The 10,537-nt window shown below is 45.1% G+C and overlaps 1 protein-coding gene across 1 annotated transcript in view; it reads right to left on the bottom strand.

Annotated features, from left to right (window-relative positions):
- Positions 1–10,537, bottom strand: part of LOC119400491 (vitamin D3 receptor) — a 113,063-nt gene that overhangs the window by 45,007 nt on the left and 57,519 nt on the right. The window lies entirely within an intron of this gene.

Raw genomic sequence — 10,537 nt, forward strand, 5'->3', positions numbered from 1 at the left:
CGGAGCTGTCTTTTTTATTTATTTTTTTGTATAGTTGTAACCGACTATAGTAAATTCCAATGTCACAATACTGAAAGCAGCACTCTTATCACGAGGAGATGCTTGCTAAGCGAGAAAACACGCAAACAGAAAATGCAGGTGGCGACGCCACCATGATGTTCCCACGCCAGCTCGCCGTGTCGTCATAGTGTTTGAAGGTGTCTACTAGGGCTTACGTAATCGTTCATCGCTAAAAGCGATTTAAATTGTGTTCTGAGGGTCACAGTCTTAGCGCAGCAAGTTTTGAGTTTCATTGAACCAATGCGGCTAAAATACGGAAAAAGACTTTACATTAATTAGCACTAGCAAACGAGGACGGAAGGAAGGAAAAGGAGAGAAAAGAAAGCAAGGGATGTTGACCAGTCTAGAACTGGTATGCTATCCTACACTGGGGAAAGGGATGGGGTAGTTTTAGAGATAGAGATACAGAGAAAGGGAGATAGAGTGAGAGCACGCACGCACAAGGTCACACATCTCACAGTCATGATGACGCCATTGGTCTACAACCGCCGGTGCAAGTCGCCGGCTTCAAGAATTTGAACACTGCCTTCGTCGCCTTCACCCGCGATTACCTCTCAGTACGACATTCCAAAATGGTTTCTGCAGTCATCGGTCTGTGATCTATGCGAACTAGAGCGACTGCGAATGATTTTCTCTGAGCGTTGTAGCGAGGACAGTCGCAGAAGATGTGCTATAATATCACCTCACTACCACAGTTATCACAAAAAGGGTTGTCAGCCATTTTTATTCGAAAGGAGAATGACTTCATGAAAGCCGCTCTTAGCCATAAACGGCAAAGAAGAGTGGCATATTTTCGGCGCAGTCCAGTAGACGTCTGAAGACGGAAAGTTTTCGGGTAGCGGTGGTGCTGGTTGTGCAGTCTACTTCCTGTGTTCCAAGTGGAGCGGGTGATTTCTTGTGCGGCCACTCGAATTTGGCTAGCAGCGTCAGTCCATGATAGGGGTATTGTCTCGAGCCTGTCGATTTGAAGAGCTGATCGAGCAGCACTGTCGGCGTTTTCAATGCCTATCACACCGCAGTGACTTGGCAGCCACTGAAATGTCACGTGGCGTCCTTTCTAGAATGAAGTATGGAGGAGATACCTAATGTCGAAGACCAGTTGTTCGTATGGTTCTTGCCGCAGTGCTGATAGCAAAGATTGCAGGGCTGCCTTCGAATCGCTGAAGATTGGCCATTGTTGAGGCTGTTCGCGATTGACTACCCAAAGTGCAGCGCGAAGATAGCAAGTTCCGCAGCCGTCGATATCGTTGGGTGGTCTGTCTTAAAACTGAGGGTAATAATAGCTTTCGCTGTGACAACCACTGCTCCGGACGAACAATGGAGAGTAGTTGATCTATCAGTATAAACATGAAGGTGATCGACGTACTTCTCCTGCACAAGAAGCAGATATAGCCGTTTCAGCAGTGGTGATGAGGGCTCATACGAGGCATTTTTACCGAGCTCATTGCAACCACCTTGCAACACTGCCTTCAGAAAGACCACAGGCGTCGTATTGTGCAACGATTTTCGAACTATTCCGCCCACCTTCCGTCAGGTTTCAGCCCGCATCTAAGCCAGCGAGACCTCCTTGGTGCTTCTATCGACCTGAAGTGTATCTCAGCGTACCGGGAAAGAGAACTAACAAACAATGAAGCCAAAGAAAGTATAGGGGCTGTTATTTCTAGTAATTGCGATATAAATGAGAAGAAATTAAAATGGAAAAAAAGATAATGCCGCCATGGAGGGGTCGAACCTGCAGCCTTCGGATAACGCGTCCGATGCTCTACCAATTGAGCTACGGCGGCGGTCATCCTCCCGTCCACTTTAGCGTGTATACCTGTGCATTTAAACCTAGAAGTGTTAGCACTTTCCTCAAGCCTGAACGGCTGCCCTGGCAAACGTTAAATTGGTTTAGAGAATACCAGTAACTGAAACCGGGTCTACTTCAGTAATGTTTGCTATATCGGCAACGCTTTGCAGTGTTGGCGCCACTTTTAGCAATGACAACACGCTGCAATTCATATTGCGCGCAACTGTACATTAAGACCGCCATTCAGACGACCGCCATTCATTCAATCGTCATTCAGACCGCATCAACCACGGCAAAGCTGTGTACCCGCCAGCTGCTCACACCACTGCGCACCTTTCATCCTTTTTTGCCAAGACAGCACAAGATTGGAATGGCCTGCCTCCTGACGTTGTGCACCACTCCAGTGTCATCACCTTCAAAGCAGCAATTGAGCAACTACTCACTTAATCCATTGTAAAAGCCCACCCCTCATGTAAAACCCCTTCACTGGGGCCTTTGAGGTATTGTAAATAAATAAATAAATAGATAAAAATAAAGTACATTAAGTACATTAAGTACATTCGATATACCAATTCAAGGAAACCAAGACGATATAGCTAGCAGGCAGTGTGAGCATGGGTGCAAGGTGGTTAATGGCAGCCCGTAAACTCATTACACGATGCATACGTTACTTTCCTTTCATGTGGATGGCTGCCTCTCTCTCTCTCTCCCCTCTTCCCAGGTAAACATGCGCACCTATGATAAAGAGAGAGAGAGAGGGAGAGAAGAGGCCGTGCACCCAATGACAAACGGCCATAACGACTACACCAGAATGTTTTTCCGCGGCAGAGACGAAAGTCTCAGCGCCGAGGTCAGCGGGTGCGAGATGAACCCGAAGAAGCGGCGGCGTAGCAGCCCCGTAATTGCAGCGATTAAGGCGCCGCAGCCAGACGCCGGTGGGCGGAGCATTGTCGTCGCCGCCGCTACGCACACAGGCACGGCCGCCGGCGTTTCGCATCGTCTTCACCAGAACGACGCACTACTTCTGTGGAAAAAGCAACTCGTGTCAATCGACGGTCCGATACGTGTTTGCCGACTCTGTTCCATGCAGCACGTCGAAGGAAGCCAACGGCGATATGCAGTTAAGGGTTTGACGAAAAGCCGGGTCCAGCCTAGTAAAATCGCATCGCAGACTTCATAGTGGAAGAAACGAATACGGGACAAGGTGAAGACAGGACAAGCGCTACTTTCGTCTAATGTTTAGTTGCAGATCCCGAGCATGCATTGTATGTTGGTTTTGGAAATGCCCAGTTAACGACTTCTGTTGTTTAGTTAAATGCAATAACTTCATCATGACGTCGATGGTGGTGGTCCAACCCAACGTGGCCCTTCCCAACGGAAAGGCAGATGCGGCGGCTCAGTAAGGGACTTCACCCTTTAAAACGGTATCCCTCATAACACATTTAAATTATACCTCATCGAATGGTATGCGAAATAATTAAAGTTACCAGGCAAACCTGTACTGACTGTTTTTCCCCTTTTGCGACAGGCTGGAAACGTTTAGCCTTAATACATCACAACAGCCGCAGAGAACTTTCGATCACGCATAACTGTGCCATTACTGATTTTGCTGAAAAACACAAGTACCATTTTTTTTCCTTCGGGAAATACATCTTAAAATTATTATTAAGCAACGAGTGTCAATAAGCTGCGTTTGAAAATTTTACCGTTAAAAGCGCAGTGAATCAGCGTCCCAGAGCTGCACGCAACAGGGACATCGTGCCTAGAAAGCAAAGGATTACCTAGCTTCGCTCAGGGTACTTGTGCACGAAATTAGCCCGACGCACTCTGCGTAGGTATGTGGAAAATTCGTGCGTCGGAAACCGTGTGTTTGCCGTTACTATGTTGAGAAAATGACAGCCTTACCACCTGGTTCTCTCTTGCATCGCGTACACGTCACGTTGTTTCACTGGAACCACGTGTTGAGAATGCGTCACCGTTGCCCGAAGGCCTTCTTTGTCATTTGGCAAGTTCATTTGGGATTATGCCCTGCGTTTTCTCGAGCACTGCTGCCACGGGAACTTGGAGAGTTCACGAGTCTGTTCACGAGCACCGTGTGGGTTGCAACACGCGGCATCCGGATCCTGAGTGGCACGCCGGCTTCTTCTTGAGGAGGAATAAAAGTGGCTCTTGAAGGAGAGGCAAATGGCGCCATCTTCTGCAATCCCTGCAGGAATACGGCTAAGCGTCAGGTTCAAGAGAACATTGCCGTTAGATTTTCATTCGGTACACTGAGTTTGGTGACGGCATTTCTTAGGTCGAGGAATTCTCCACAAACTATCAACGTTCCATGCTAAGATAATGTAAAGGTGGTCTCATCGATTGTCAGGACGGAAGATCGTTTGGTAGCTTCAGACGATTGCTTGAGCGAATGACTACACAAGTGTTTCTGATTCCGCTCGTGGGTTCTACACTTCTTAAGAGAATGCCGGCACCAAAATAAAACAGTAAAGGGAATATAGCATGAGCTTTGCATGCTTGCGAGAAACGCTGTGACGAGTTTTGAAGAGAACAGGCGGCTTAAAGGTGATCTATTTCACTTTTCAAGTCCAGAAACGAAAGTGTGGCTCCCCCAGTTCGTGGTAGCAAACCTAACACTGTGATCTGGTTAACTTACGTGTCTTTTTGTTCTTTGCTGTCTCATTCAATGTGTTTTGCGCTTCATGGCTAAATTGTTTCACGAGAGACGAAAGTAGAAGAGGCGCCTTTCCTTCTACGTCGAGTGACAAATAATGACGATGAAAACCACGGTCAGTAAGGCTCTACGAATGCGAATTACAAAATGCGCCAAAAGGCCATTGCCAATGCACTGTCCGTCCAGAAGAAAGCAAGCTAGATTGCCGGCGATGGGACCAAACAGCACAAACGCGCCTAGGCAACACGAATAAACGACAAATCAACAGCTATGTTCAGGTCGCAGCGTTTACGCCTCGAGTGCCCGGACAGCCATGTGTGCAGCGTACCATGATTTCCACGCTGTAACACGCACCAGTAACGTCATCTTCAGATTACAGTACTGGCGGAATATCCAATCAATCAATCAATCAATCAATCAATCAATCAATCAATCAATCAATCAATCAATCAATCAATCAATCAATCAATCAATCAATCTATCTATCTATCTATCTATCTATATCTATCTATCTATCTATCTATCTATCTATCTATCTATCTATCTATCTATCTATCTATCTATCTATCTATCTATCTATCTATCTATCTATCTATCTATCTATCTATCTATCTATCTATCTATCTATCTATCTATCTATCTATCTATCTATCTATCTATCTATCTATCTATCTATCTATCTATCTATCTATCTATCTATCTATCTATCTATCTATCTATCTATCTATCTATCTATCTATCTATCTATCTATCTATCTATCTATCTATCTATCTATCTATCTATCTATCTATCTATCTATCTATCTATCTATCTATCTATCTATCTATCTATCTATCTATCTATCTATCTATCTATCTATCTATCTATCTATCTATCTATCTATCTATCTATCTATCTATCTATCTATCTATCTATCTATCTATCTATCTATCTATCTATCTATCTATCTATCTATCTATCTATCTATCTATCTATCTATCTATCTATCTATCTATCTATCTATCTATCTATCTATCTATCTATCTATCTATCTATCTATCTATCTAATGGTTGGAAAGTTGCAAGCAGTGCGACAAAAAAAAAAAACGTATACAGAGAAAACGAGACAAGCGTGGCTTACATTTTGACCGGTTTCTCAAATACCCTGTTATAAACACGTTGGCACGGATGTCTCCAAACGTACGCTAGTTTTAGAATTGCGGGACACGACCGAGATAACTGGCCCGCTTCTAAAGCTGATGTGCCCAAGCACATACGAAACAGACACTTGCTAAACTCGACAATAATAACGATGCGTGCCAGTGAGTTAGTAAGCTAAAAATACTGTTCTTCGCTGTCTCTATAGGGAATGTCGGTCTTACCAATTAATCCTGTTAAGTGGGGGGTGTAATTCGCAGCAGTGCAGCCCGTATAAGTTTTCTGGGTTTAGTCATTTGTAAGGTTACTCTCTCGATTTCATACGCCGTCAAAATAAGCTTAAGCACCATGCACCAACGCTCTGCATCAAGGGATCGGGATACGCGCATTTGAATACAGTAAACACGAATTCTGGTTTGAAATTTCTAACTTTTCAGATGACGCGCCACGGTGGTCTAGAGGTTATGGTGCTTGACTGAGAGACCCGAAGGTCGCGGGAACGATTCCCAGCCGCTACGGCCTCATTTCGATGTAGGCGAAATGCTAGAGGCCTGTGCACTTAGATTTAGGTGCACGCTAAAAAACACCAAATGGTCGAAATTTGCGGAGCCCTCCAATATACGGCGTTCCTCATAATCATAGCGTGTTTTTTTTTTCTTTTTTTTTGACGTTAAACCGCAACAATTATTATTAACTTTTCAGCTGTTGCTTAGAATATAAATAATCTATCCCATAACCTTAGACAAAGTACTGGCCATCCGCCGAAACCTTCACTAGATAATTTGCATGACTTGATAGCTTGAAAGTTTTTTTTTTTAGAATCGTATAGTTTGAAGGGATTTAGGCATTAATATTGCTCAGAAAATAAACTTGAAAGTCAAGGCTCGCCTGTGTTACTCTGTTTCCGGGTCTTTCGTACAGTTTGTTTCGCACTGGAATGAAAAAAAAAAGAAACACTTGTCTTTCATACGCATGCAAGTGCCTTGTCCTGTGTTCTTCTAAAGTATCCGTTCTTTCCAGCGTTTCACCATCAGGGACGTATATATACCAACACGCCCAACTGGTAATCATTCTAAATGCATGCTGTCGCTAGTTTTGTGTTGTAAGCATTTTTAACTCCCAATGTGTTGGGTGTCAAGGAATCTTCTCATTATTTGGAGATACATTGTGCGGATTGCTGTCCGTGGTCTACGCGGTATATGCTCTGACGAAACGACCGAGCTCTCCGCGCATGGGTGAGCTCTCGGCGTGCTCTCATTTCGCCGAGTAGGATGGCCACGCGCCGCCGATTGTGAGAGCCGACTTTTGCGTCGCATAAATGCCGCGAAAGTTGGGGCGGTTGAGTGGCATACCGATATCAGCAGGCAGGTTCGAATCACACCACTGAAGTCGTATGGCTGTGTTGCTATTCAAGCATCAGGAACGCCTTGCCGAAACCGTTCTTTCCACAGAAAAATGAATTGTTGGGTTATAGTTGGTCGTGCATAACTGGCTGAGATTTATTTATTTATTTATTTATTTATTTATTTATTTATTTATTTATTTATTTATTTATTTATTTATTTATTTATTTATTTATTTATTTATTTATTTATTTATTTATTTATTTATTTATTTGGAATACCGTCAGGGCTAGTTACATTACAGTGGGGAGTGGTGAAAAAATGCACAAAATCGCAGACAATTCGGGAAGAGGTCACAGAAATTACACAATAGTATCGGAAAGTTAAAAAAACAATCACAGTAATTTATAGATAAATCTCTAATGGATTACAAGTAATTGCACAAATACTAGATTTACTAAAATAAAACAGAATAAGTTATTGAAATGGAAAATTCGGTGCATAAATGAAGATAGATAATTTATATAAGTAAAAATTCGGCAGATCTCACGCGTTGTGGGGATCGGTTTCACGCGAAGCAGTCAGCGAGTACTTCTATGCAGTATTTTATGGCTTTGGGCCAAGCGTTACGAGATGGATCGACGTGTATTCTTGACGGAGACAGCATTTACAGGAAGGTGATTCCACTCGTAACTTGTGTGTGATATAAAGGAGCGATAGAAAGAGGAGGATCTGCAGGATGGAATGCAAACTTTGGTTTAACGAACAAAACGACAAGCAACGCTTGTCTTCGTCTTCTTTATTGTGCTGCTTATAGTTCTCTTTACTGCGCTAATTTGACCAGGACGCCCTTTCCATGACTTGCAATTTCGCCCACGCACCCCGTTTCGTCACTGAAGCCTGGCGGGCCGCAGTTCAAGATGTGATCCCATGTAGCAGTAACAGCAAAACACTTAAAGATAGATTGTTTGAAAAAGTGATGATGTATACATAGTTGTTCAAGAGCAGGAAATGAAAGCGGTGGTGGTGGTAGCAACTTCATTCAGAATTCCGGCAATTTCGTGGGCTGGGCCTCGGCCGCCCCCGAGGAGGACCGGAGACCCTGTCTCCTCGCCGCCTCACGGGCTTGCTCAGGTTGTTTTTTTTTTTTTTTTTCGCGATTCCCGTTACGGTGAGGTTCACTACAGGGCAATCCATACACCATGGAGGGATCGATGGCTTAGTTACGTTTGTTAACTAGGATGACAGGATTCTGTAACAATAAGAAAAGGGAACTGTTATAGAAGGTTAGAGACCTTATCGAGTTATTCGTACCTAGAGAGATAGAGTGAAAGGTAGAGGAAAGACAGGTTAACCAGGAGTACACTCCGGTTGACTACCCTGTACTGGGGAAGGGGAAAGGGGGTATGAAAGAACGAAAGAGAAGGAGAGAGTCGGTAACGGCACTACAAAGTAACTGTCTAAAAGCATTGTGTGAGATCAGTCATAACTTTTCGTTCAGTCCGGTTTGCCGAAGAAACTGCAGCAACGCCCATACAGTCGCTCGCGCTGAAGACCTGATAGGCCAGTGCCCTAGGATTTTGTCCTGTGTTGTCTAGCTGGTCCAATGCGGCTGAGAGGGCTGCCTAATTGACCAAGAAAGGGCATATCCCGTTTCAGCGACTTATGCAAGTCACTGCGGCGTCATAGGTAACAAGCAGGATGATAACGCTGCTTGGCAGCACTTCCGTCCAAAGAGAAACCGATGCCACTGAATGTCACTGTCGGATGCTGCTAGGAAACTTATGAGTGTTGGCTCCATTTGGAGCACCCGTTTTAGGAACCACCGGCTCTACACCATGTGAACTCTTCGCTCAGTCTTCGCATTCCAACTGGACTCTTCCACCGTGAGTTCAAGCTGCTTTGCTTTGTTGACTATGACTGGGAGTGGCATTTACGAAGTATTTGACTTTTTGTTGCATCAGAATGTCTAACATAATGACTGCTTTCGCGTATCAGAATGACTGCTTTCACGAGAGAAGCCCTCCAAACGTTCAATGTCACGGTCCTGTAGCAGTGGCGTATACGGCGACCTTCGCTCGCAACTGCACTAGCTGGCTTTAACCAAAGGCCACGATTAAGACAAACCACTCTTAAATGCTGACTTCACATGCCGTCGTAGCAGGTATCGTCTAAGATGCTGCGACGGCTTTTTAACAACGGTGGACCTGCACAAGAGGGTTTAGTCTAAATTGATGTTCATTGGACGGCACGGGATCACGTGATGTGATAGTGTGTGATGTTGCGACCAGCGGTGACCATGTGGTTGTGCTACCTCTCTACACCATTTTTTTTACCTCTCGCACCACGTTTTCTCAGTGTACATTGGGAAGCAAACCGCGGATTTTCTGTTCTGGCTAAATTAACAGCCTTTCGCATTTCTTATCTAGGCGTGACATGCAATGGTTACACCCATTACAGTTTAATAAAACGAAGAAAGAGAATTTTGACGGCTCCTTTCTTTGTTTGCACAACGTTAATTCTGCTGACACAACGTTCTGCTGGTTTTCATTAAAGTCTAACAAAACGTTATTTTACGGTTCTAAGGAGTGCAGGGGGTTAGGGTGAGGTGGTGGTCTTTAAATAAGGAAACCAGAACGAAACGGAGAAAGGGTCTTTGAATGACCATCTCGTTCTATTGTTTGTTCAAAGCGGTTGACACCGATAGCAGTTTACCGGCCGAGTCAGCAGTAAACTACGTGTGCACACATTTCGGTGCAGGAAATGCATTCTTCAGCCCCTTAATATTTACGCCCTACCGAAAGCCGAGTCCCATCGTTCACCTGCAGACGTCAATTGTGTGACGTCAAGCCCTGGCTGTTGCTCTGATGAAATTGCGGCACACACTGCCGAAACGGTCCCTTATAGGTCACAGACGAAAGCGCGCGAGCGGGCAACATGCACTGCCGACTGAAGCCAACAGGCTCATCGCCATTCGTGACGACGCACCACGATGTCTCGACCTTGGCGCGACCGTGGTTGACCATGCGTTGTCACCAGGGAGACCGGGTCATAACAGAAGCGCTCCAGCGCACGCAACACGGCTTGTTCACGGTGCCAGCGTGGCGCAGAACCACGGCAGTTCCTCAACCACCAAGCACCGTCGGCGAAACGAAGCCGGGCTTCGCGAAGGATATTTGTGGGCCCTGCTGGTCTGAAGCGAGCGACGTCTTGGTGCTTCTGGGCTACAGAGCTTATCTGTGGGCCCCACGGTCCTGTCAAGGTCATCCACGGAACACTTAGGCTCAAAACCAGGATCGTTCTTGTTGGAATCGGGAGCGTGACGCCGCGTTCTCCTCGTCGTGGTCTCCAAAGCTGACATTGGAATTCCAACTGCATCTGAAAGTGGAAGCTAGCATTGAACCTCTGTGTCGTCCAGTATTCAGGAGACTGCCTGAACAGATAAATCCGAAGTGAAACTGACATTTTAGAGTTAGCAGAGAGTCAAAGTTTTGAAACGCAGACAAGTTGGCAACCTGAATAGAGGCGAGGCA

Source organism: Rhipicephalus sanguineus, chromosome 7, assembly GCF_013339695.2.
Source record: "Rhipicephalus sanguineus isolate Rsan-2018 chromosome 7, BIME_Rsan_1.4, whole genome shotgun sequence".
Classification (NCBI taxonomy): Eukaryota; Metazoa; Arthropoda; class Arachnida; order Ixodida; family Ixodidae; genus Rhipicephalus; species Rhipicephalus sanguineus.